The sequence below is a fragment of the Miscanthus floridulus genome, chromosome 15, assembly GCF_019320115.1.
Source record: "Miscanthus floridulus cultivar M001 chromosome 15, ASM1932011v1, whole genome shotgun sequence".
Taxonomy (NCBI): Eukaryota; Viridiplantae; Streptophyta; class Magnoliopsida; order Poales; family Poaceae; genus Miscanthus; species Miscanthus floridulus.
Window position 1 is genome coordinate 18,186,238 of NC_089594.1, and position 26,036 is coordinate 18,212,273.

At 39.9% G+C, this 26,036-nt stretch overlaps 1 non-coding gene and 1 pseudogene across 1 annotated transcript; both read right to left on the bottom strand.

Annotated features, from left to right (window-relative positions):
• Positions 1-924: 924 nt before the first annotated feature.
• The window catches only part of LOC136507116 (putative disease resistance protein RGA3), a 67,915-nt pseudogene continuing 42,803 nt past the window's right edge, over positions 925-26,036 (bottom strand).
• On the bottom strand, positions 20,096-20,202 carry LOC136509742 (small nucleolar RNA R71). Its single transcript, XR_010772485.1, has one exon. It is a non-coding gene; the product is annotated as a small nucleolar RNA R71 (small nucleolar RNA).

Here is a 26,036-nt window from a genome sequence, read left to right on the forward strand (position 1 = left end):
TGTAGAGATTGATTGACGGACAAGGAACTGAAAGGAGTGATTTGCATTACAAAGAAAAGATTTTAGGAAGCTCCCAATATAAACTTGAGCCGAGAAACAAAGAATTTGATTGTAGAAAAAGATAAAGACATGCCGGAGAAGGAAAATCGACCTTCTAACGCATTTTAAAGACTTTGCTCCCTCTCAACACACAAAGAAGCAACAAGCAAACATTACATCATCCAAACGCCCATAAAAATTAGAAAACTTTGAAAATTCACATTTTCCTATAACTAAATTTACGCTAGCTCAAACTAAACTTGGTAAATTTTATCCAAATATTAAAATAATTCATTTTATTTAGTGTTTTCTAAGCATAACCCAAAATCAGAAATTTTGGGGTGTGACATTATATTTTGGAAACGCTAGAAGGGGAACAAGAATTTGATAGAGCAATCAATGGAAAATTCCTAAAGAAGTATTATCCTAGCATTTGGATTAATACTTAATAGCCGATTTATTTAGTCATCGACTCTAATAGCCAGTACCAGGAGGGTATCGCCTTTAGTTCAAAAATCAACCCTAAGGGAAAAAGCCAATACGATATGTATCGCCTATAGAGCAAAAATACACATAAAGGCAATCAGACTCATATTTCAATAGATTAAGAAACACATTCATGAAGAAAAGCAAAATTTGTATTCATTGATAGTTTGTTCCTAGTACAAACTAATCAAGAACTTTATTGATTACATCCTAGGTGGATGTAATGTCCACGATGGTCGCAGCTGCATCGTTGAAGTCTTTGATCAAGTCCTCATGCATGTTAGGGTCGTCGGCCACTGGGAAGCCCAGCTGCATGGTGCGGAGCTCGTGCCTTGTCTAGACCTGCGCCGCGGCTAGGGCCACTGCTGCGCTATGGCAGACACTGTGGAGGGCGATCTCCTAGACACGCATCGGGACGTCGTGCAGGCGGTTGATGAGTAAGGGGCTGCGAGCATTGATGGCCACTGTAGCCGCGTTCGCCACTTGTTGGAGCATCGTTAGGGCTATCAATCATAGAAACAAAGAAACTATCAAGTCAAAGGTAGAGAAAATAAGAACAGAGGTTTTCTTGGAATTCATCTTACCTGCCACCATGGCGTCGGACTCAGCTAACTGCGCCTGGGCGGCGTAGGTCTCTTCCTTGGTGGCGAGGAGGGCGGCTTGAGAGGCTTCGAGGAGGATCTCAAGCTGACCGTTCTCTTGAGTTGCCTCAAAGTAATGGTCCTTGGCTGTCCTCCATTCTTGGAGGAAGCGCCGGGCATCATTGCCGTTGTAGGAGTCGGAGGAAGCGTCGGGCGGTAGCAGACTCAGCATTGGAGGGCTCGCTGGCACTGGGAGGAGGAGGAGGAAGCCTATTGTTCAAGACAAACCTGCAGACACATCAGACTATAATCTGTTGATAGGAGTAGGAGTCGTTTGGTCCTGCCTCATGCGGTGGAGTCACTGGCTCACCGACATCTCCTCCTCTAGGAGATTTTCTGCTGCACACTTGTCGCGGTTATCTTCGCCGGCCATGGGTGCTATTTTAGATCTTGAAAGTAAAGTCAAAAACTGCTACAGGGTTTGTGAAGAAGGAAAGATGCAAGAGAATGAGACAGTTGCAAATGTAGATGTGTTTGAGGCCAAAGCCCTTGGCTGGTATTTATAGCCACAAAGGTGAGATGGTAGATATCTTGGAACGTGGGAAAGTAACCCCAATTAATGTCGAAGGGAATGCGACATTAATAACTAAGAAGGGATTCAAAGGGTTTTGTGATGAAAGCCGTTTCTAGATTTAGTTAAGTCAGAGTAAAGTTAGAAATTGGAAATCGGCTAATTCAAATCGGCTCTTCTAGCCAAACCAAAAATACAACTATCATCAAGTTTATGTGCTATAGATACTAGAGTGTAAATTACAAGTTAAGAACATCATGGATTGCTTGTAGTGCTTTTAGTCGAATAGCATCAACTTCTGCAATCTATTGTTTATCTTCTTCGACTGATCCAGGAATGCTCTCAAGACTCCTGCGAATAGCTTTTCCTTCTTTGACCTTGATAAGCATTTCTTGCTTCATTGTCTAATGGCATTAGGGATCTGAGTCAAGTTGGATTCATGACATTCGATGGTGGCCTTCACACTTTCTAGTTCTTTTTCCAGTTCAGCACACCTAATTCTCAGTTGATTTAGTTCTGGTTCAATTTTGGAAGAAGAATTCTTCAGATTGTCGATCAGTTGTGCCAATTCTTTGGCTTTCTGCTTGTTAGAGTTCTTCTTAGCCATCAAAGCTTCATGGTTCATCAGGTTTCTTTGAGCCTTTTTCACCTTGGTAGCTTGATCTTCGATGTTGGACAAAGGTGTCAAGGCTTCAGCAAGATTTATGGGTAGATCCTTCTTAATGGTTAAGAAGATTCTTCTCATTGGAACTGCATCTTGGACCAAATTGCCTATGTTCCTCTCGAGCATTGGCTGTCTTTTAGCCGATTTTTGGTCTCGTCTGATAAGATTTCTTGAGAAGAGATGGCTGATGAGCTAATCTCACTTTTATCTAAGTATTCTTCAAAGTTGAAGGAGTAGCTCAAAGCTGGAGAATTAAGTGTCTACATGTGAACAAAAGGAGTTTTATTAGGAATGGTAGATAAGTTGACAATGAGATGAATGGTGAGGAGGACACAATACCTTTTTTGGAAGAAGCTCTGGCTGAGGAGATGGAACATCCGATGATGTGCCAACATCTTTTTCAACATTTGGTTGAATCAGCTCTGGACTTTTGATTCTAGTGTCTGCAAGCATCAAGAAGCTTTTTGGTTTATATTTGTTATAGACGGACAAGAATGAGCATATGAATTTCTTACCATCGACTGTTTGCTAAGTTGGAGAATCAATGGTTTGGGTATCAGCAACAACAGTCACATTCAATTGTTGGATTGTTAGACCTTTGCTCTTGTGCAGATATTTTCTCAGGTGGTATCTAATAAAGGAGGATGATCAGAGAAGAGTAAGGATTACATAAGATTAGAAGGCATGAGGAGATACCTTGGTAGTATCAGGAGGTGAAGTAGAGAGGTTCTCATCTTCTACTGTTTTGGGTCTGTTAGAAGCATCGGTTATTTCAGTTGTAATTGGCTCCTTAGGAGGATTAGCCGATGGGAGGTTGGTGGGCACTGATTCAAATGCTTAGGACAACAATTCAGCACCCAAGGCAGATTGAGATGCAATAGTCAATGGCTGCAAGAAAGGAATTGAATTAGAAGTTGGATATCATCTTAAGAGGGAAGATAAATTAAGTTACCTGAGCAATTGCTGATTTTGTTCTGCGAAGTCTCTTCCTAGTGGTGGTTTTCTGAGTTACACCTTGGGTTGTCTTGCATTTTGAAGACTGATATATGAGTCTTGTTGGGGCAACTAGGGTTTTCATCAACTTTTTCAGAGTAGGTGCAATTGATCCCATTCTTGAGGCTGGACATGGTGGATAATATTCTATGGGATGCCCTTTTCTGTCCACGCCTAGCGGATCAAATTCGGCATCTTGCAAAAGAATTCGTTAGATGAATTGATAGGAGAATTTGTTGGATAATCCTTCTAAAAGGAAAAAGTAGTAAATTACCTCACTATCAGAAGCAAATTCTTCATCTAGGGCTAAACAGTTGGGATGAATTGGACTGCAAAAGAGGTGAGAGTGCCATTCTTGCCACCGGGAATCAAACAAATTTGAGGAGAAGGTAGTTCTTGTCCATTCATGCAGGCAAAAAGAAGAAAGGTCTGATCCTAGTTGAAAAACTCTAGAAGCTTCCATTATCTCATTGATACCTTCTCGTGGCTTCAGAATGTTCCTAAAGAATGGCCGAGGAGGTAGTTGACCAAGGCCGAATTGATGGGCTACAATAGAAGGATTATAGAATTCATAAGTTGGAAGGTTATCTGGGAGAAAAGAACTAGTGGCTATTTTGCCACGGCCATGGTGAAATTCGGCTGGCAGTGCGTAGAGTTTGATAATACAACTAAAAATTGCAGTAGCTGTTTCATCTGAGCAACCTATTTCAAACTGAAATTTGACTGGCAGAACTAGTTCATTGTCTTCATCTTCATCATAAGGCAGCTAAGTCAAGATGTTTGCATCAAATCCTTTGAAAAATCCTTGAAAAGGTGGCCTATATCAACATCAATTGTTATGGCTGAAGCAACTTCACCATAATTCATACACTGTCGAGTTCTTCCTTCTTTTTCTTTATAATCTTCAACAAAGTTGGAAGAAGGGAAGCTCAGATTCCTGTGATTGGGTCTTACAATTTTATGCATGTACAGACTCAACCACAATTGTATTAACCACCAAGGGCCACTGATGGTATGCACTGGTTCATCTTTTAGTAATTGAATAGACACTTGGTGCATCAGGTGATAAGCAGACCCTAACAGTTATTTTCCGATGGGGATTTCATTGCCGACTGCTAGACGTTCTGCCATGTATTTATGATTATAAGTTGGTCCACAAGATGACCCACAGAAGATGAATTTTTCTAGCCACATGTTCAGGAAAGCTACATGCTCTCTTTCATCAACAATTGATCCAATTCCAATATGGTTCAGAATATAGCTTGCCCATCCTGTGCAGTCTGATATTTTGGCTAATTTTTTAGACCCAGCACTTAAGAAATCATAGGGTTGCATTGATCCTATTATTCTAAGGCCGATCAACATGTAAATATCGGCCAAAGTGATGGTCATTGGACCATGACCAAAAACAAAAGCATTCAAAGTGTTGGACCAAAAGTAAGATGCAGAAATCAGAAGTGAGTCATTCCTCTCGATTCCAAACAGTGAGAGTGTCAGGCATTGATTCAAGTCATAAATTTCCCATTCTTCAGTCTTTTTCTCTAATACCCTATGGAACCAATCCCTCCACCCCTTAGGCATTTTGGTCCAGTTTCTAAAGGGAGTTTTTGAGTTCCAAGAAGACAAATCTACTACAGATTGTTTGAAGGGGATTCGATTGGTTTCTTGATTGATGAAATTGGATGGATTAGGATCACCCATGGGTCCAAGATAATAGGCATTAGGAACAACAGCTAATGGACTCAGAATTTCATTCCTCATTTCCTAGAGACCAATTGGGATGATTTTAAGAAAAAAGGAAAATACAGAATAGTGGCTAACACTTGAAAGGTAGAAGTTTGGAAACATACCTCGAGAACGTGATCACTGGTTGCCATTGTAGCCTAAATGAATCTAAATCTGAGGAAGGCTACTTGAACGGTAGCTTGGTAGAGCAGAGGATTTGCTAGGGTTAAGGATTTTGGCGGTGGCAGTTTTGGCTGTTGAAGTTTATTCGAGAAAGAAGAGGAAAATAAGCAGGCCGAGTGAATTGGAGATGATACTGTTGGGGTATTATATATAATTTGGCCCGAGAAGTCAGGGGCCATGCGTTTATTTTGGAATGAGTGGTTGCAACACGGGGAACAGAATAGGAATTTTGTAATAAAATCATTTTTATCCTATAATTAGGGGGCATGTGTTTACACCAAAATTTGGGAAGAAGAATGAGGAACTCGAAGCTTTCGGGATTGTGTCATCAAGGAATCGATTGGATGAGAATAGGTACCAGTTGATTTAGATGTAATGTTAGAATCGACTATTTTATAGATGACGTCAGCAGACGACGTCAATGGGCTATATTTGGGTGGCGCCAAGGAGACGTGTCAGACTCTATGAATAAGGAAAATTAGGGTCCAAGTTATTATTAAGTTAGGAAGTTTTCTTTTATTCCAAGAATTGTAATGAGTCGTATTTGAGGTAGGATTCATGTTTAGGTTCTGAGTACAAATATTAGACATTAGTTATTATAAAAAGGGACAAACATTCAATCAATATAATCTTTTCGGCTTTCACCATCGCATTAGGAGTAGGAGTACTGTAGATCTCGACGAGTTCTTCAACAAACTGGGCTGCATCGTCTGATCGACCTCCAGCTTGCTTGTAAGTACCGTCACGACTTGTATTGGGCTTGTAAAGCTGCATCAGCTGATTGACCTTTTATGAGCCATAATATAAGTTAGTTATCGATCTGTATCGTAGTTTGTAAGGCTGTATCAGCTGATTGATCCCTTACGAATCATAATATAGATCAAAGTTATCGATCTTATATTAAATAACTTGTTGTTTAATACAATATCACCAGTTATCGAATCTGCTAAGATTAGTATGATTTCCTTGCTGTTTTTAGTTGATTCACCAGTTATCGATCTTGTTATAATTAATGTTTTTTAATTATAACAAAATCACCTGATTGAAATATAGATAGATCGACATCATATCATCTTAATTGGTCGTCTTCTAGTCTGGTCACGCTTTAAATCTTATGATTGATGGCTTAATTCCGCTAGATCGGCTGTTCTATTTCTATTCCAATCAAACATAGTATGTATTCAAAGGCATGTTTCAATCTTGAATAAACTCATTAGTTAATGAGATCTAATCTAATGACACTACCATAGCTGCATCGATCTGGTCGAACCTCACTGGTAAGACTTTAGATTAGAAGTTATCGATTAATGGTCTTGTTCATGATCAAGATATGTACTCTATTTGTTTGCTATGACTGCATCGGCTATTTTAGCCGATTTGCCAATACTCTCACGTATATAGCATGTTTTCATGAATCTGTCAACATATAGATGGTTTTATAGATTCTTTGACTTTAGTTTGTTATCATTATCATAGCTGCATCGATCCGATCGAACCTCACTGTTGATGATGATAGATTAGATTCAAATTGTTTGTAGATTCATTTATATTAAACAATCGATTTTATTCGCATGTTATACTCTTTTCATGGATACGCCGGATATCGACTGTTTAGTCGATAGCCTCATTAAATCGGCTATCTGGCCGTACATTTGGAACTGTTTAGTATAACACCAACATGTTCTATCGTAAATTACTGATAAGATTTTCTCTCCTTGTCAATTGCGGGTCAAATTGACTGGCACGTCATTGGATTTTCAGAATCGATTGGTTCTTTGTTGAAGCCAAGCAGATCTCTGGTCTCGTTCCACTTCAGATCTTCTGGCTTGCTGTGTGTTGATCACATCATCATATTTTTGTGTCAACAATTAATTAGGTATAGATTTGGTTATATATTTTTTATTGTTATTATTGAGAACATAGTTTACATACCATAGAAAATAGGATGTTTAATTTGAATGTTCACATATCGTGCCTCATCAATATAAGTGGTGGTTTCTTACGTCAGTAACTGACAGGGGGAAGGTATCTGTTTTTTTCGTATTTAGGAGTAATTTGACTGCTAAATGTATGTGTTGTGTGAACTAAGTGCCGTAGAAATTACAATGGAATCATATAGACTAATGTACCAAGAAAGGTAGACTTTTCTGACCAAACAATCTTGTAAGAATTTGATTAGCTCTTTAGCTGAAAACATTATAAGAATTTTACTATGTGCGGTTGCATAGGTCGTAAACAATTAAATTTTTTTTTCTAAAATACAATCTTGTAAGAGAAGCATATATACTAGAATAATTTCTATATGAAGATGATGAAGAAATAAAAGATCAGTCAATGGGAAATAAGAGAGACACCGCAGATTGCACAGCTGGGGCATATATATACCTTGTGTTTGACGTGAGCAAGCTTGTTGTTGTTCTCCTCTAATTTGCACCACTCAACCAGTTCAGGGCAACCTATGATTTGTAAAACTTCAAGCTTGGTGAGCTTCTGTATGCTATCTGGAAAAGACGTGACGCCCTTGTAATCAAAGATGCATAGTTTCTCGAGTGCGGCAAGGTCGCCCAGCCATTCTGGCAGTGTCAATGAGCTTGAACAATCCTCCAACCATAGGCACTCGAGGAAGGTGAGGTTCCGCATGCTTTCTTGCAAATCACTCAGCGTTGCACACTTTTTGATGTACAATTGTCTTAGAGAGGTTAGCGTTCCCAACGATTGTGGCAATGTTGTCAAGTTTGTACAATCATCTAGGAACATGAGACGTAGGGAAGTGAGTTGCTTCATGTTTTCAGGCGGCGCCTCTAGCTGCCCCGTGCAACTCTGTATCCATAACTTTAAGAGATGTAAGCTTACCCAACCATTTTGGAAGTTCTGGTAGATGATTTCCTTTTAGGTATAGCGATGTGATGAGGGTGGGATCTCTGATGATCCCTAATGAGTGTGACTCACATGTTAGATCAGTGCAACCTATGATGTTTAACCTGGTGATGTCAGGGAGGTGGTGAAACAATCTCCACTGATGCAGAGGCACCTTGCTGGATATCACCGTCACACTCACATCATCTGTTAGTCCATGTCTAGCCGAGGAGGATGCCAAGGTTTTTCTCTCCTCCCCCCATGATGACAATACAGTATCGCTCTTTTCTATCGCCCATGTCATAGCTCTAGGAGGGCATGGTTCTATTTTCAACTTTGGGCAGTCATCTATTTTTAGTTCCACAAGGCTTGGGAACATGAGTTTGTTCATACCATCCTCGCCGTCGCCATATGAGTATATTGTATTCCACACTTGCAGTTCTTCCATATGGCATAGCCAAAATTTCTTCAGTCGAGGAAAAGCCCCCGGGCCACCGCATAATGAACACTAATCTCCAATTGTCGTGATGCTGTCCATTCTTCCCATAACTAGCCGTTGCAAGTTTGGCAACTGACCAAGAGGTGGTAGGCTGTTGCATTTACGTAGATCCCACAGTTTAATCTCGATAAGACCAGAAAGATAATGAGTAATATACAGAACCCATTTTGGAAAGCTCACTACCGGACTCAGTGGCTTTGCCGAGTGCCAGGGGCACTCGGCAAAGCCCAATTTACACTCGGCAAAGGCTTTGCCGAGTGCTCCACTCGGCGAAGGCCACTCGGCAAAAAATGGGCGGGCAAAGGCGACTTTGCCGAATGCCTTTTGTCGGGCACTCGGCAAAGCCTTTACCAAGTGCCCGACACTCGGCAAAGTTGAAAAAAAAACCCGAAAAAAATGGAATTTTTTTAATCGGTGGAGCCCCCACCGACCAGCGCCCGCCCATCTCCGACATTTTTTCACGTAAAATTCGCGACTACGACGCCGGCGGGATTCGAACCGGCGACCTCTCCCTCGCGCGTCCCCTTCTCTAACCACTGCACCACACTGCCACCTATGTCTAGATTCCGTTTTGGTTCCCCACATATTATACTAAACCGAGTGTAAATTGCTTGTTTGACGCCCTAAATGAATTCAAATACAGTTTTGCATGACAAGATGATTTCAAATCAAAAAGTTGCCAATTACAAAGTTTCATAACTTTTTGAGATCTACAAAGTTTATTTTGGTTGTTTGGTCATCTGTTCATCCGACATGGTCATTCTAACATTGTTCACAAATCTTATATATCTCTCTTGTAGTTTCATAAACTACAAGAGAGATATGTTAGATTTGTGAATAAATTTACTTTCACTTTGTCATTTGAAGAAAAGACCAAAACAAACATTGTATATCTTGATGAGTTATACAACTTTGTAGTTGAAAACTTTTTCATTTGAATTAATTTACTGCTTCAAAATGTGCTTTGAAATTTTCTTTGCCTAGTGTCAAAAAAAACACTTGGCAAAGAGCTTCTTTGCCGAGTGTAAAAAAAACACTCGGCAAAGAGCTTCTTTGCCGAGTGCTTTTTTTTTGCCGAGTGTTTTTTTTTCCGCACTCGGCAAAGAAGCTCTTTGCCGAGTGCCCGAAAAAAAACACTCGGCAATCCACTTGGCACTCGGCAAAGAGCCGGTCTCCGGTAGTGGCTCACACTGTTATAACCTTTCATATGGAAGTACATTAAGATGGTTGGTGGCACAAGCTCTCCCAACACTTCAATGTCCTCCACAGATCTTGGAGCATCGCTGGTCCACTCAAGTTTCAAATCATAGATCTCTTGTTTTTCTATCAGCTTTATTCTCTGGACTTCTTCAGAAGACTTCACATTGTCAAGGCCACTTATGTGCAGGACTGGAGAATTTGTATGCCTAACCACACTAATATTGCTTCTGGACTCACCATCGTCAGCGTGGACCACAACATGCGGCAACAAGGCAAGCTTCTTCAGTCGAGGGAGTGGAGATTTATCTAGCATAGGGCAGCCCATCACATTCAGGATCTTCAGGCTATCCATTTTAACTATACATTCTAGAATCCACCGTAGCAATGCGCAGTGTGAGAGGTCCAGTGTATGCAGCTTCCTGAGTCTGCCAATACTTTCAGGTAAACCATTCATGCGACCATTACGAGACAGATCAAGATGCTCTAGATTGGAAAGGGTAGAAATATGGTCAATGAAACCGTATGTTTCTGTTTCATCACCTGTGGCCTGATTCGGAAACACATCATACATTGTCGCTGATAAACCTAAATACCGGAGTTCAATGAGATTGCCAATTATGTGTGGCAGCTACTGGAGAGGAGCCCTGTTGTGAATATTTTCTTGACGTGATAAATTCAAATATTGGACATTGGTAAGACCACCCAAAGTTTTAGATACACCTCCGAGCTTATGGCAGTTCGATAAGTCGAGATGTACCAACCTTTTGAGGTTAACAAATGATTCTGGCAGTTCTTTAATTTGTGAGCAATTTGAGATATCAAGATACATCAGGCCTTCAATAACACTAATTGACACTGGCAATGCTGACATTTTAGACCCACTTAGGTCGAGGTAAATCAATTTTGACAAATTGGTGATACTATCCAAAATCATCTGACTCTGAATATTTGGAGCTTTAAGGTACCTCAGTTTCACCAATTCACCTATAGAAGCTGCTAAATTGTGTATGTGGCAATCACTTAAATCCAAGACTAGCAAGGACCTTGCACGTGAAAATGCACTACCGTGTAGCTCAATTTGGCCACAATCTACAAAACGCAGTGCTCTTATTTTGTCAGGATATTTTGTAGATGATTCTAGTGGCTTGCTACAATCAGTGAGCAATTTGTAACAGCAACTGGGTTCTCCAGTAAAGCTTTGTTCATTAGTATCTAAAATTCCATCCACCATGGCTGATTTTGCCAAGTCATGCACAAGGTCATGCATGGTGAACAATGTGACACCTTTGTCAAACGCTCCAACAATCTACAAAAGAAGTAACATGCTAGGGTCAGGTTTCTCATTTCATGCAAAAGCAATCATTCCTAATAGAATAAGGGCTGATTATTAGGAGCTATGACATCACTATACGTTTGGCTATTCTTCCCTTTTTTCCTTTTCAGGAATTTGGGTTTTTCTTGAGTACAAAACTCAAGTTACACAAGTACTCACATGTTCAGTTGATGCAATTTTCTGATAATTCAGAATCTTTATTTATATATTAGTTGCAAAAGCTATAATTGGATTGTTATCAATCACCACAACTGGGGAGATTGAAAGAATATCTAAGCTCTAAGTGGGCTTTGGTGAATTGAGTGACGACATGATTAATAGACTAATGAGTTTTGCTAAGTGTCTGAACAGTTGTTTAGCCCCATAAAATGTAATGGTATGGTTTATTGGAGATCAAATATAAGCCAAAACAATGATCCCACAAGTTATGGTATATTGAGAAAATCACATCCACAAGGTGGAAAGGAGAAAGAGACATGCATGAACACATGCATATCTATGGTCTCAATTGTGGAAAACATGTTTATAGAATTGTGGGTTATTAAAATTTACCTTTCTCACCAAATATGAACGCCATTAGATCAATAAAGTGTGCTTATTGACAATCTATCTAGAGAAGAATAATATTTGGTGAATATATTGACATAAGGATTAAGACCATTTCTAGCACCTCAACTCTTGCCTTTGTCTAATTTTAACCTCCAACTACAAAACCATCTCACTTTGACACCTCAACTATTAAAACTGTTTAATTTTGACCCTAGAGCCATCTAAAAACCACTCAAAACTGCTTTCAGGGTCAAAATTGAACGGTTTTGATAGTTGAGATGTCAAAGTTAAGACAACAGCACGAGTTGAGGGGCCAAAAATAGACTTGATCAAGTACTTAGTCTTTTAGATATTTATGAAAAAACTATATATTTAGATTTATTTATTGATAAATATTTATGTGTATTAAAATATTTATCTACACATCAAATTTTTGGACCGTAAATGATTTAAATGAAGAAGCCATCAACTACAAAGTTGTATATCTCATCAAGGTCTACATCTTTGGTTTTTGTCATTTCTTCATCCGAATTCATTTTTGAACAATTAAAAAATTTGAGTTTCAAAATAGGAGAACTTCAAACAGAATTTTGAGACCATAAGTGATTTCAAATGAAAAAGTCATCAACTAAAAACTTGTACTCCCTCCATCCCAAATTATAAGTCATTCCAAGAATCTTGGAGAGTCAAAGCTTCTCAAGTTTGACCAAAATTATAAAAAAAATTACAAAGATTTATGACATCAAATAGGTATACTATAAAAATATAATTAACAAAGAATCTATTGGTACTTAGTTGGTATCATAAATGTTATTATCTTATTATATAAACTTGGTCAAACTTGAGATGCTTTGACTCTCCAAGATTCTTGGAATGACTTACAATTTGGGATGGAGGGAGTATATCTTATCGAGATCTACAAGATTGGTTTTGGTCATTTCTCCATCTGAGTTCGTTAGGACAATAAAAAAATTGAATTTCAAAATATGAGAACATCAAACAGAATTTTGGGACCGTCAATGACTTTAAAGAAAATGTCATAAACTACAAACTTGTATATTTTATCGAGATCAACAAGTTCGGTTTTGGTCATTTCTCCATCTGAGTTCATTAAAACAATTAAAAAAAATTTACGACCATGAATGATTTCAAATAAAAAAAGACATCAGCTACAAAGTTGTATATCTCATTGAGATCTACAACTTTGGTCTTGGTCATTTCTCCATCCAAATTTGTTAGAATAATTCAAAAACATAATATGAGAACTTTAAACATATAGATTATATTTTAAATAAATTTAGATTCGTAATGACAAAATGAATATATAAAACTAAATAATGTGTTGGTAGATTTTTAAAACACATAAATATTTATCTGTAAGTAATCTAAATATATAAAAATTATAAATATATAAAAATTATAAAAATCTAAAAACTGATGTACTTGATTAAGTCTATTTTTGGCCCATCAACTCTTTCTTTTGTCTAACTTTGGCACCGCAACTATCAAATTCATTCAACTTTGACCCCTGAGGCAGTTTTGAGTGGTTTTCAGATAGCTAGGGTCAAAATTAAATGGTTTTTATAGTTGAGGTGTCAAAGTTAGACGGTTTTGTAGTTGGGGTTGAAATTAGACAAAATCAAGAATCGAGGGGCCAAAGTGAACTTAATCCTTGATATAAAGATGGTAAATTGAGGAAAGAAATTTTAAATGTAAATTCATTATTGAAAGGCATAGCTTTACTTGAGGATGGCAAGTGTAAGTCAATGTTTAGGCAAGGAAATGGTTTCGAGGTACTAAGAGAAGGTGAAGGGCAAGTAATGACTTGGCAACCAAGTGACCAAGGCTAGCGTGAAGAAGAAACATACTTGTGTTGACGCTAAAGGACTAATCATGCCATGAGAAGTCACACTGTGAAAAAAAACTTGCAAGTAATAGACTTGATTGATGATTTCAAAACTAGTACATATAGGTTTCAAGTGGTAGCTAGAGGTAGCCTAAGTACTTAGCACTACTACATAATTTCTTTTCCACAGTGTTTGGCATTTGGGCTCCGAGGCGAGTGGCTTGGTTGCCCGCCTCGGTTATTCGAGGCTGGGTGGCCAGGCCAGCAACCGCCTCGATTAATCCTTAACCGAGGCGAGTGCTTTAACGTAACCGCCATGATTAATACTAATTAACTGAGGCGGTTACCCTAACGCAACGGTTGTTATAAGGAACCACCTCGGTTAATCGTTGTTAACCAAGGTGTTTGCTTTAAGGCAACCGCCTCGGTCAATATATTAACTGAGGCGTTTACTATAAGACAACCACATAAGAGTTTTCTTTATAATGCTCACCTTGGTTAATCTAGGCTATAAATGCAGCCAGTGTCCTTCCCTGTGGCTCCTCCTTCATTTTTTAGGGTTTTGACCTCAAAACCCTAAAAGTGGCCATTTTCTAGGGGGAGAGGTTTTGCCCTTGGATTTGTTGAAGGGGGGCGCTGCAAGAGGTTGATTCTCGCTCTCAAACCCTCAATCCTCTCTCTTTTCTATGATTTGGGTGCTTTTTCTCAAGATCTAGATCTAGATCTATTTGGAGGAGAGAGAAATCATTAGATCTAGAGCTACCCCGCTTTCTTTTTTCCGTACTGCTATGCTTATATGCGCCATTTTCATTGTTTGTGTCTACAAGGTGTAAGCGGCCATGGACAGGGAATGGATGTACAAGACATCGAGGCTGAATCCAGCTTCCCTCGAACATGTGACAAAGTTTATTGTCACTACCAAAAGGCATCGTCTGAGTCTAAAGCAGGAACTCACCATCTGTCCGTGTAAGAGCTGCAAGAACCATTTTGCCCATGGAGATGACATAGTGAAATCTCACTTGGTCCGGTATGGTTTCGTCAAGGATTATACCGTATGGAAGTATCACGGGGAAGCAGAGGATCCGAGTGCCGGTGCATCTAGAGGAGGGAACTCATCGACAACGATGACGGCGGCAGTGAATGTCGAACAACAAACCTCATCAGCAGTGGCCGACGGGCATGGCAATGCTGCTACTGGCGACAATGCAGATCATGATTACATCGTGATGGATGATCTGCTCTAAGACACGGCTGACGACAATGATGGGGATGGTGGTGAGCCAGTGAGGGATCCCGAGACTGTGGACCTTTTTGAGTCAATCACTAACCATCTTTAGCACAACAACATTCTGTTTGGGAGCCCGAGGTGGCTGGAGAATTTAGAGAGATGAAGCAGGCGACAATTGATCCCCTCTATAAGGACTATCCGAAGCACTGGACGACACTGTGTTTTAACCTCTAGATGTTGATGCTGAAGGCTCGCCATGGCTGGTTCGACACTAGCTTTAATGAGCTGTTACGTATCTTTGCTGACACATACCCAGAGGGTAACAAGGTGCCCGCCAATACCTACCGAGCGAAGAAGCTGATCTGGCCAGTGGCGATGAAGCTTAAAAAGTTCCATGCTTGCCCTAACCACTATATCCTATATTGGGCAAGTATGAGAACTTGCAGAGCTGTCCATGCTGTGGCATGAGTCGGTACAAGAGGAATGCAGATTGTTGCGCGGATGCAGATGACGAGAGAGGGTGTAACACCCTAAAATTTGTATCATTTTTAAAATAGGTGTAAATGAGTTATTTATGCATTTTGTGAGCATTTAAATTTAGAAAAATAAGAACTTTTGTTAAAATGAAAATCAAATATAAGGTCTAGCCACATGTTTGTGCATTCATGCTGATGCATACTTAATTTTGTGATGCTTGGTTTTGATCAAAATATGCAAAAGAATTTGAATTTGGATTTGAAATGAAATTGAAAAAAAGAATTCTTCCTCTCCTTCTTCTGGCCCGCTCTAGCCTTTTTTCTCCGCCATGGCCTAGTCCTTCATCTGTGTGGCCTGCTCTCTCTCTCTCTCCGCAGCATCCTAGCCGAGGCCTAGCACCGCACCGCGCACTGTTTCTCTTCCCCCACACGTGACCACCTCAGACACGACTACCGCCTCCTCCTCTGACTCCGCCGCTGCTACGCATCGCCTTGCCATGACTCCCAAGTCTTCCCTAGCCATAAATAGTAGCCACACCATGCTACCTCCAACCAATCCTAGAGCAAGCTTTGTCTCGTCCCGCATCGCCGCGCCACTGCGAAACCCTAGCGCCACCATCACCGCCCGTTTCGCCAAGCCGAGCGCCGCCCTTTGTCGCTCCGCACTCCGGTAAGCTATCTAGCCGAGTTCGCTTTCTCCTCTATCTTCCAGTGGCCTCAGTTTGTTTCCTCGTGGACCGTAGGCCATAAACCACTTGCGCCGCTCGACTCCGTCAATGGCGCCACCGTCGGTGTCGCCGCCGGCTAGCCGATGTTGCTATTTCCCCGCCCGATCTATTTCTGGATCGTTAGATCATGATCCAACGACCGGCATTCACTGATACCGGTTCGGCCAGCCTTTTTGCAAACAAGCCCCTGAAGTTTTCTATGTGTTAACCCGTGGTCCAAAGCGTATTCCTAAAATACGTTTTCTTCTTTTGATAACGTAGTTTCTTCGGTTAGATCCAAAATTCGTTTTCATCTATTTACAGTTTTGCCATTAATCTTGTTTTAGCCCTAAAATCTTCGTTTACACTCCGATTTGATTTGTTCAAGTCGTGTTAGATTCATAATTGTGTAATCTACATGTTCATACTACTGTTATGTATGTTTTGATCTTTTAAAATTTGAGGTTAGATTTAATCTATTATTTTAATAAAGGAAATCTTGTTTAATTCATAACTTCTTCGTTTTAGCTTCGATTTTCGTTATCTTCGCGTCTGTGTGTTCATAGCAAGACGTAGATTTGTTTTACAAACTTTTCATCTTGATTTTGTGTAGATTGGTGTACTGTTCTAATCTATAGCCTTTGTTTGATATGCATGATTGCTTCTGGATGCTTGTATGTTGTTGTGATTATCGAGTATAGACGGTCAGCAATTCATGGGTGATCAATAGTACTACTTTGACGAGTAGGATCACCAAGAACGCTTTGTTCAAGGCAAGTATAGCATGGGATCATCCTTGTTTCCTATCAACTTTAATACATTTAATTCATATTGCATGTGTCACCTTGTTAGGGATTCCCTAGAATTGAACTTATACCTTGTCTCCTATGGGATATGCATTGGGTAGCTTTGCTAGTGCTCAACTAAACCATGATCTTGTAACTTGACTAATGGTATATGCAATAAACATTAAAACATGACTTTTTAGCAACTTGGAAACAGGGGGCTGGAGTGTTTAGCTACTTTTTGAATGCTTCAGATTCCTCTCCCTATGGACTTATCTGTAAGCGAACATCCGGGACTTATAGTACAGCTGTGAGGGCTACATGGCTCTGGCTTTAGCTCAGTACGAGGACCTTTTCTAGCTTGTTAGTGGTTACCTTTATTGGCATAAGAATGGCTTGATGAATCAGGTATAGTGCGGCCTTTGTCTCCTTGTATACAGGCTACGCATCATTATGCCATCGGGAAGGGGGGCTCTACATTTGTTTGCCGAGTGAATCTAATGGCCCTAACTTGTTAGATGAACCTTTGAAAGGCTTCGTAGTGAACTCTGCCTGCTCACCTTGGAAGTGTTTTGGGAGTAATGAACCTGGGCATATGGGTATCACGACTCACAGTGAAAGTGTACAACCTCTGTAGAGTGTAAAACTAGTATATCAGCCGTGCTCATGGTCATGAGCGAACTTGGACCCTTATGGAATAGATGATCACTAAGAATTATCCATTTATGCTATTCATTATTTATGTTCACATTGATCATGTGTTTTACTTTGAGATTAAAACAACTTGTTGCTACTCTTATGCTAAAATTGTGACAACTAAAAGCTGAATGCTGTTAAACCTGTGTCAAGCCTTTTGAGCCTCATGAACCCCATGTTACACTTGTTGAGTACGACACATACTTATGCTTGTTTATTTTTCATTATGTGGATAAAAATCCTAGATGGGTAATAGATGGCTATGGTAACGATGACTTTCCTGAGGATTACTAGACTTGTGGTCAACCAGTTGACGTCCCTATGATATGGAGCTTTCGCGAGAGATTTTTCTTTATACTTCCGTTACATTTATGTGAAGACTCTGTCTTATTATACATGATGTAATAAACACTTGTGATGATACTATCTAAAATTTGTCGACTTATGTGTGTGACTGCTCTTTGGGCACACATAAGATTATGCATCCCATTTTATCCTTAAAATCAAGTGTGATAGAGGGCCGAAGAAGAAGAACACGACCAAGAAGAGTACCGCAAAGAAGCAAGTCTCGTCTCCTAAGGACGAGGAAGAAGAGGGTTACATGTAGAGGAAAAGTCCAGCCCTATCGATGTGGTACCTGCTCCTAATCGATCGCCTGCGTGATATATTCGAGAACCTAGAGGATGCTAAGCTGATGTCCTGGCATGCATCTGATGAGCGCAGGAAGGACGATGGCAGGTTGTGGCACCCTTCTGATGGCAAGCAGTGGAAGCATTTCAACGTCAAGTTCTAGAAGTTTGGCGACAAGGCGAGGAAGGTCAGGCTCGCGCTGATTTCCAATGGGATGAATCCGTTCGGTGACCTCAGCAGCTCGCACAACACTTGATCTGTCATCCTCACCATCTACAACCTACCTCCCAGGCTATGTCAGAAGCGTAGGTATCTTTTACTAACCATGATTATTTCTGGACCTAGGTAGCTATTGAAGGTAGTTAACAACCATTATAAACCATCAAGAGCGTGGTTTGGTATAATCCTTGTACCCCCTCCCTTTTGTATCTCTATTATTTTTATATGCTTGCTACAATTGTTATGACAATATTAGTATTCATCTTATTTATGTTCTTTGTTATAATGTTCATCGTGTACTTTGATTATATACTTAGTATAGCTAGTTTATCATTACGTTTATGCATAAGTTCGTATAGCGCTCGCTCCAAAGTACACGCGGTGAGTGGTCGACATTGTGTAAGCGTGGTGTTTATACGTTGTTTACCTATGGATACACCCTATATTACGGGCCATGTGGTAGATTGTGGATGTGATACTCCCGTTGAGTCCTTTGTAGTCCACTCCCCGATGTAGGTAGCACGTAGGATCTGATTACGATAGAAGATAAGCTCTATTCTTACTCTTCCCTAGTAATATCCCTTATGTGTAGATATAAAGATGATCTTAGCCATGATTCCTAGGTGTAATTGCACTAATCAATGTATGCTTTGACATGTAATTAAGAATGACCTAGGAATTATTCCTCTAATATTCTACCTGACCATGCTAATGCCATAGAAAGGAGTACTCTGAGTGATTTATCATCATGATTGATCAATACTTTTCATATCTCTTATCCTATGACTTACCCCTGTTATGAGTAGAATATTGGCTATGGTTTACTTCTCCATCAATGGTATAAATTATCAATACTTATCCATGCTAGACCTTCCCTGTGGTAAAATATAAATAATGATACCTGGAATACTCTTGGATGAAGTGCTACAATGGTATAATTATCTATGTGCTTGCAAATTCCTTTTCATTCATATATCTTTATATTCTTTCTAGTCACATAAAATGATAAAGAACTACTTAGTATCATTCTAGTAGTGATGCTAGGCAGTACCAACAAGCATCTCTGGCACTATCACTAGGGATGACAATCTAGTAAAGTAATGTTAGGAGATGTAGGTAATTAATAGGTGGTTACTAAAATAAGTGACAAGTTAATAAATACCGACAAGCATTTCTAGCGCCGTTGTCGGGGAAGGTACCTAGGCAAAGGATGTATTGATAAACTTATACTTATTGATGTGATTGAGATAACCATTTACCTCTGCTCAAATAGGCTTACCCTTGTTTTATCTACTTGTGTATCTTATGTAGGGTAATGTATGACTGGTTTTGACCTTCTGACAAACTACGTTGAAGATCCAGAAGCATTAATCAGGAGAACTAGAGCCAAACTCAAGAAGGTCTCAGCTTTAGAACTAGAAGACAACCAGACAAGGCGAAGCTCAACACCATAATTTGAAGCCATGGCCAACAAGACTCTCCATGAGTTCTCTGCTCCAACTACAGTCAACATCCATACTAGACCAACAGTCAATGTTGGAGATAATGGATTTGAGCTCAAGCCAGCCCTAATCAACTTGGTGCAAGCAAGCCAGTTTTGTGGGAAGGCACATGAAGATGCGAGTGCACATCTCCAACATTTCCTGGAGATCTGTAGCACTTTCACCATAAAAGAAGTGACCCAAGACGCCATACTACTTCGCCTCTTCCCATTCTCACTTTTGGGGAAGGCGAAGCAATGGTTCTATGCCAACAAAGATAGAAATACTATATGGGATAACTGCTCCACTGCCTTCCTAGCCAAGTTCTTTCCCACGGGCAAGACTAATGCCCTGCGTGGGAGAATTTCAAGTTTTCAGCAACAACATGATGAATCTATCCCTGAGGCATGGGAATGTTTCCAAGATTACATTGCAGAATGTCCTCATCATGGGATGGAAAATTGGCTACTCATGCAAACTTTCTACCATGGGTTGACCAACAGTACCCGTGAGACTATGGATGCTACTGCTGAAGGTGCTTTCCTGTCACTCACCATACCAGCCGCAATAGCTCTCGTGGAGAAGATGGCCTCCAACCAAGGTTGGAATGAAGAACGTCTTTAGACCCATAAGAGAGGTGGGGGTATGCATCAACTCAAGGAAGTAGACATGTTGTCTACCATGATGGACATGCTAATGATGAAGCTCGAGCACTGAGCCAATGAGAAGCAAGAAGTCATGCACATTCATGATTCTCGCATGACGTATGAAGAGTGTGGAAACACTAGGCATTCAGGGAACAACTGTCCTAAAATTCATGAGGACATGAACTTCATCAATAACAACTACTTTCATCCTCATTAGAATCAAGGATGGAACCAGCAACAGAGGCCGAACTACCAAGGTAATTACCAAGGTAACCCTCAAGGTAACAATTATAATAACTTCAATCAACCACCATTGAGAGAATTAATTGATAGCCAATCTAGACTCATGGAAGGATTATCTAAGAAGGTAGCTACCAATGATAAAATTCTAGAAAATATAAGTAATAGAATGGATACCTTTGCTCTGCCATTTAGAACTAGCATAGCTTTAATAAAATGATAGAACCACAAATAGCTTAGCTGGCGGCTGCTGTTCCTTTGTCTGACAAAGGTAAGATTCGAGGGCAACCAGAAGGTCTAGAAAGTGCAAATCTTATTGATATTCATAATGCAGCTTACTACTACACGGAGCCATCGACGGGAAGGTGGATAGATTATTCCCAACCCGACAAGAAGAGTGATCTAGGGAGACCTATCATCCCCATCCCATTGGACCTCACATTTTCTAGGAAGCTGTCTGTTACTTCGGAGAGAGTGTCAACATCATGCCTAAGGTAATTTATGAGAAGATTTTAGGAGATTCTTTATTGTACACAAATATGTGTTTGTAGCTTATAGATCAGTCACTCTGCTACCCTAAGTTTTTGAAGATGCCATTGTTTGAGTGGGACAATCGTACATCCCTGTAGATTTTGTGGTTCTAGAAACAGGTGGAGATGAAAGGGCACCCATCATCTTAGGTCGACCTTTCCTAAGCACCGTGAAGGCCATCATCTACGCAGACAGTGCCAAGATCTATTTCATAATTAAGGATAAAAAGGAGAAGTTTTCTTTCAAGAATTGTATCTTGCAATCTCCTGGACATCAACAAACGACGTACCTGCCCGAAGAGACAACAGTGACCAAGAAGAAAAATAACCGGAGAAGGAGGAAGAACAAGATCAGGCAGTCACCAGAGGAACCAGTCAAAATGATCAACACAATCTGATCAGAGTACGACCACCTCCTCGCTTCACCATTCGTTGCCAAGAAGGATGATCCTGGTGTACCAACGATCGAATGTACCATTGGATAAATAATCATTCACAAGACCTATTGCGACATTGGGTCGGGTGTAAACATAATGTTCAAGGTAATGTATGAATATTTATTTGGTGATGAACCTTTGTTCCCTACATACATGCAATTGTAGATGGTGGACCAATCAATCTGATTTCTAGAGGAGATATCTAAAGATATTATGCTAAGAATACATGATCATTATGCCCCTGCTGACTTCATGGTTCTAGACATGGGAGAAGAAGAAGACGATACACCCATCATCCTGGGAAGACCATTCCTCAACACCACTAACACGATCATCTATGTAGGATCTAGACAAGTCCACTTCCAATTCCTTAGAGAAAAGGTATGCTATTATTTCAATAGTTATACCACTTATGAGCAGCCAAAAAAGAACCGCTTTAGGAGGAGACATCGATCATCTCGACACCAAAAGAATCAACTCCCAAGGGATGAAAGGGAAGAACCTGAAGAACCCGTGAAAGATGAACCTACTCCGCCAAGGTCAAGTTCACAAACCAAGCAGGTGTGGAGAGAAAAGGTGACATCATCCGAGTTACTATCACTAGAGGTGCAACCATCAAGGTATCCATCTTCGAGACCGACAGATGCACCCAAAGAATGAGCAAGATAGGAGAAAAGTCCTATCCGAAGGACTTAAAAATCTAAACCCTCGCCGGGAGGTAACATCGGTAGTTATCCATATTTACTTTCTAGCATTGCATGAATTCTTTTCACTTTAGCATATTTATTTTCTTCATTTACATTGTGCTAATAAAAGAAAGATAAAAAGTTTCATGGCTGCATTTCATCATTGCATTATAAATCCTAAGCCCCATATGAATAAATCTATGAATCTATGGTGTAAATACCCATGGGAATATTCACCGTGGTGGCATAAAAATTAAAAATACCATGCATACATACTTTTTTTGTTCTGCATATCATAAAAATAGAAAATCCAAAAAATGATGAAAATGAATAAGACAGACATGCTGCTAGAACTTTGTCAATTAGAGATTATGTTTAACCCCACAAGAACAACAAATCTCCAAATGGCTGACCACTAGTTTTGGTGTTCTTGTTGGTATTTTGTAGGATGGTACATATGATCAAGAGTGAGTTTACTCGGTTGTCTTCGTCTCACTACATCCGAAGTACATCTTCCTGAACCAACCCCCAAATGGATGAGAAGGACACCTACTAGCGAACCCACTCTGAAAAGGATCACTCAACTTCAATATTCGACCACGACAACATCTAGCTTTGGGGAAGAGCATTCCCCATGTATCTAGCTAAGTATTTCTTTCCATTTACTATTTTTAAGTTTGCTATATATTTGCTAAAGAAATAAAAATGCATAACAAACTAAAATAATAATAATAAAAAGTTATCTTAACTAGTTATATATTATTAGGGTGTGATTTTAAGTCTTGAAAATAAAATAAAAAGTGTGTCTAGTTTTCTATTTTTAAGAGTTGAATAAATGGACTCCGAGGATAATCTCTTATAATGGAAATGATGAATAGTTGATCTGTTGTAATTCGTTTCAAGTACCTAGTTTTCAGCCTCGAATTCTCCTAAGTTTTAGATACGACTATTTTGATATAATAATTTACTCTGAACTTGAAACTCGTGGGTAGCATATGCTTGATCTAAGTCTAGGTAATTGACGGATATGATATGAGAAGGTCTGAGCTGCTGTTTATCTTGGTCCAATGGATACTAAAGTTCTAAAGATTTATCTTTCAAAAAAACACAAAAATGCTACATGATGAGTTCCTGTATGACAAAGTTTGAATTCCTACCAAAGCCATATATGTTTGATTAGGAAAACTTCCATATATATGTTGCTTGCTTTGCATTGAGTTCAGTCAAGTTTTGTTGACCCTTATGAGAGGTTTGTCATGCTCTTAAAATCAAGATCACGTACACACCACCCATATATGCACTACTCCTACCCTGGGGTGGGCGTAAAAGCATGCCATTCCATCTAGATCTACCCAAAAATGTTTTACTCCTACATGGGAGTGGACACCAGAAATATGCCTGATAGGATATCCACCAAATAAATGCTCCAAAGTTCTTATTGCTATCTCTTAAAAGTTTTATTGCAGAAAAGAAGCACGGGGCTATGCAAAAGTTATTCATTAAAAAAAGAAAAAAAAAGAGTTAAGAAAAAATGGACAAGTGTTCGAGATATTAAAAACAATGGGTAATCAGATGCCCGGCTAAAAAAGAGAAAAGAAAAAGAGATGAATAAGATAGCCCGTGTTTTCTTGTAAAGTATTTTCTGATTTCCAAAAGAGAGACATGCTTTCAAGGTGTAACACCCAAAAATTTGCTCTTTCTGAAATAAAGTTAAAATGATTTAATTATGTATTTTTGTGCACATAAAATATAGGAAATAATATTTTTTCATGAAATTAAAATTTATCATAGAATGTAGCAACATGGTTGTGCATACATGCGGGTGCAATTAATTTATTGTGATGAGTGGTTTCGACTAAAATTCAAAATGAATTCAAATTCTTTTAAAAAGCTTTGAAAATAATTTTGAAATAAAAGAAAAACAAAATCAAAAGAGAAAGTTTCCTTCCCTGGCTTTCGGCCTGCTTAGCCTTTCTCTCTCCCCTCTCCCTGGAGCCCAGCCCGAGCAGCTCCCTCTTTCGGCTCCACCGCGCAGGCCTGCTCCCGCCTTCCCTACGCGGCCTAGCTTTCCCTTCGCGAGCCAGCAGGCCGGCCCAACCAAGCCACGCAGACGCGCCCACCTCCTCTTTCACTTGGCTCACTAACGAGGCAGCCCTGCATGTCAGCCGCACCATCGTCTTCCTCACGTCGGATTTCGACGAGACCCCGCGCCACCCCCGACTCCACCCATGTGCATGCGCCCCATGTCTCCCCGACCTTAAATACCGACTCCCCGGACCATGCCACCTCTCCATTGTAACACCCAGTTTCAAGGACAAAGCCGAATGCACACCATATGTGAGCCCTGGAAATCAAATCTCACATATAGCTACAAATGAAGGGGCAATATCAATTCATAATGCTTAATATATAGCGAACTTAGCAAAAGAGATAACCTTAGAAAGCAATCAACGGATAGACAACTCTGATCTCCGGGTGCAGACTTCACTCCACTGGATCCAACTGACTGGTTGATCACAAGCCTAACTCCTTCAGACTCTAGCAAACTGATATCTAGCCTGAGGTGTGGGGGAAATTGCAAGGGTGAGTCCATGTCGAAGTCAGCAAATATAACATGGGGTTTATGAGGTTCAAATAGCTGACACTGGTTGAACTGCAAGTAGCTTTTAAGTGTATGATCAAGTTTTAGCATTTATTAGCAACAAGGTAGCACCATAGTTCCCATAACACATGATCATTATACAAGAACAATAAACAGCTCAAAGACAACTTAGTTAAGCATAATTAAACAAGTGCTCATCTTTGGCATAAGAATCCCTTGGCCACTCGTGACCGTGAGCACGGCTGATATATTAGTTTATTAAACTCTGCGCAGAGATGTACACTTTCACTGTGAGTCATGATTCTCAAATGCCCAGGTTAGCTAGGCCCAAAACACAGAGAACCATATAAAGCCACTCAAAAGTTTGTCTAACCGGGAAGGGCCGCAGGGTCATCGGATATAGGAACCCCCCTTCCAAAAATAAAAGGCTGCTTCCATAGCTAGGCTCAACAGGACAGAGGTTGTCCTATACCCAACTCGCAGTATCCTCTAAGCCGGCTAGAAAAGGTCTTCTAAGCAACTAGAGCCAGAGCCATGTAGCCCTCACAGATGTACTGTAAGTCCCGGATGATCACTTACAAATGAGTCCTCATAGAGAGGGAATTTAACCCTCCTGTTGTTGCTAACAAGTCATCTTTTATAGTTTATAGCTCAATTATTAATCAAGTATCAAGATCATGGTCAATGTTAAGCGCTAGCAAAAGTAATACCCAAATGCATAGATCCTGAGGTTTCAAGGTATTCAGTAAACAATTTCTAGGGAATCCTATAAAGGATATCAAGGTGGACACATGCATATGAAATTTAGTGGTTAAAGTGAATAGGACATCAAGGATGATCCCATGCTATACTTGCCTTAAACTTGCTTTACACCCAAAGTATCTTGCTTCAAGAAGCTTCACTCTATCTTTCATTCGGCAATCTTCTGGTCTTCAGCGCTCACAGACGATTCTTGTTCTACTCGTAGCAAGCACCACACATAGGCAAACATACAAGAAACAAAGTAGACTAAGACAACACACCACACAAGAGAAAACATCGTACTAAACGAGAACTCGTTACTACGAACGCGAGCGCTCTGGAAACGACTACCGGAAGCTTTATATTATTAAAGAAAAATAGCTACAAGCTTTACTGATATTAATTA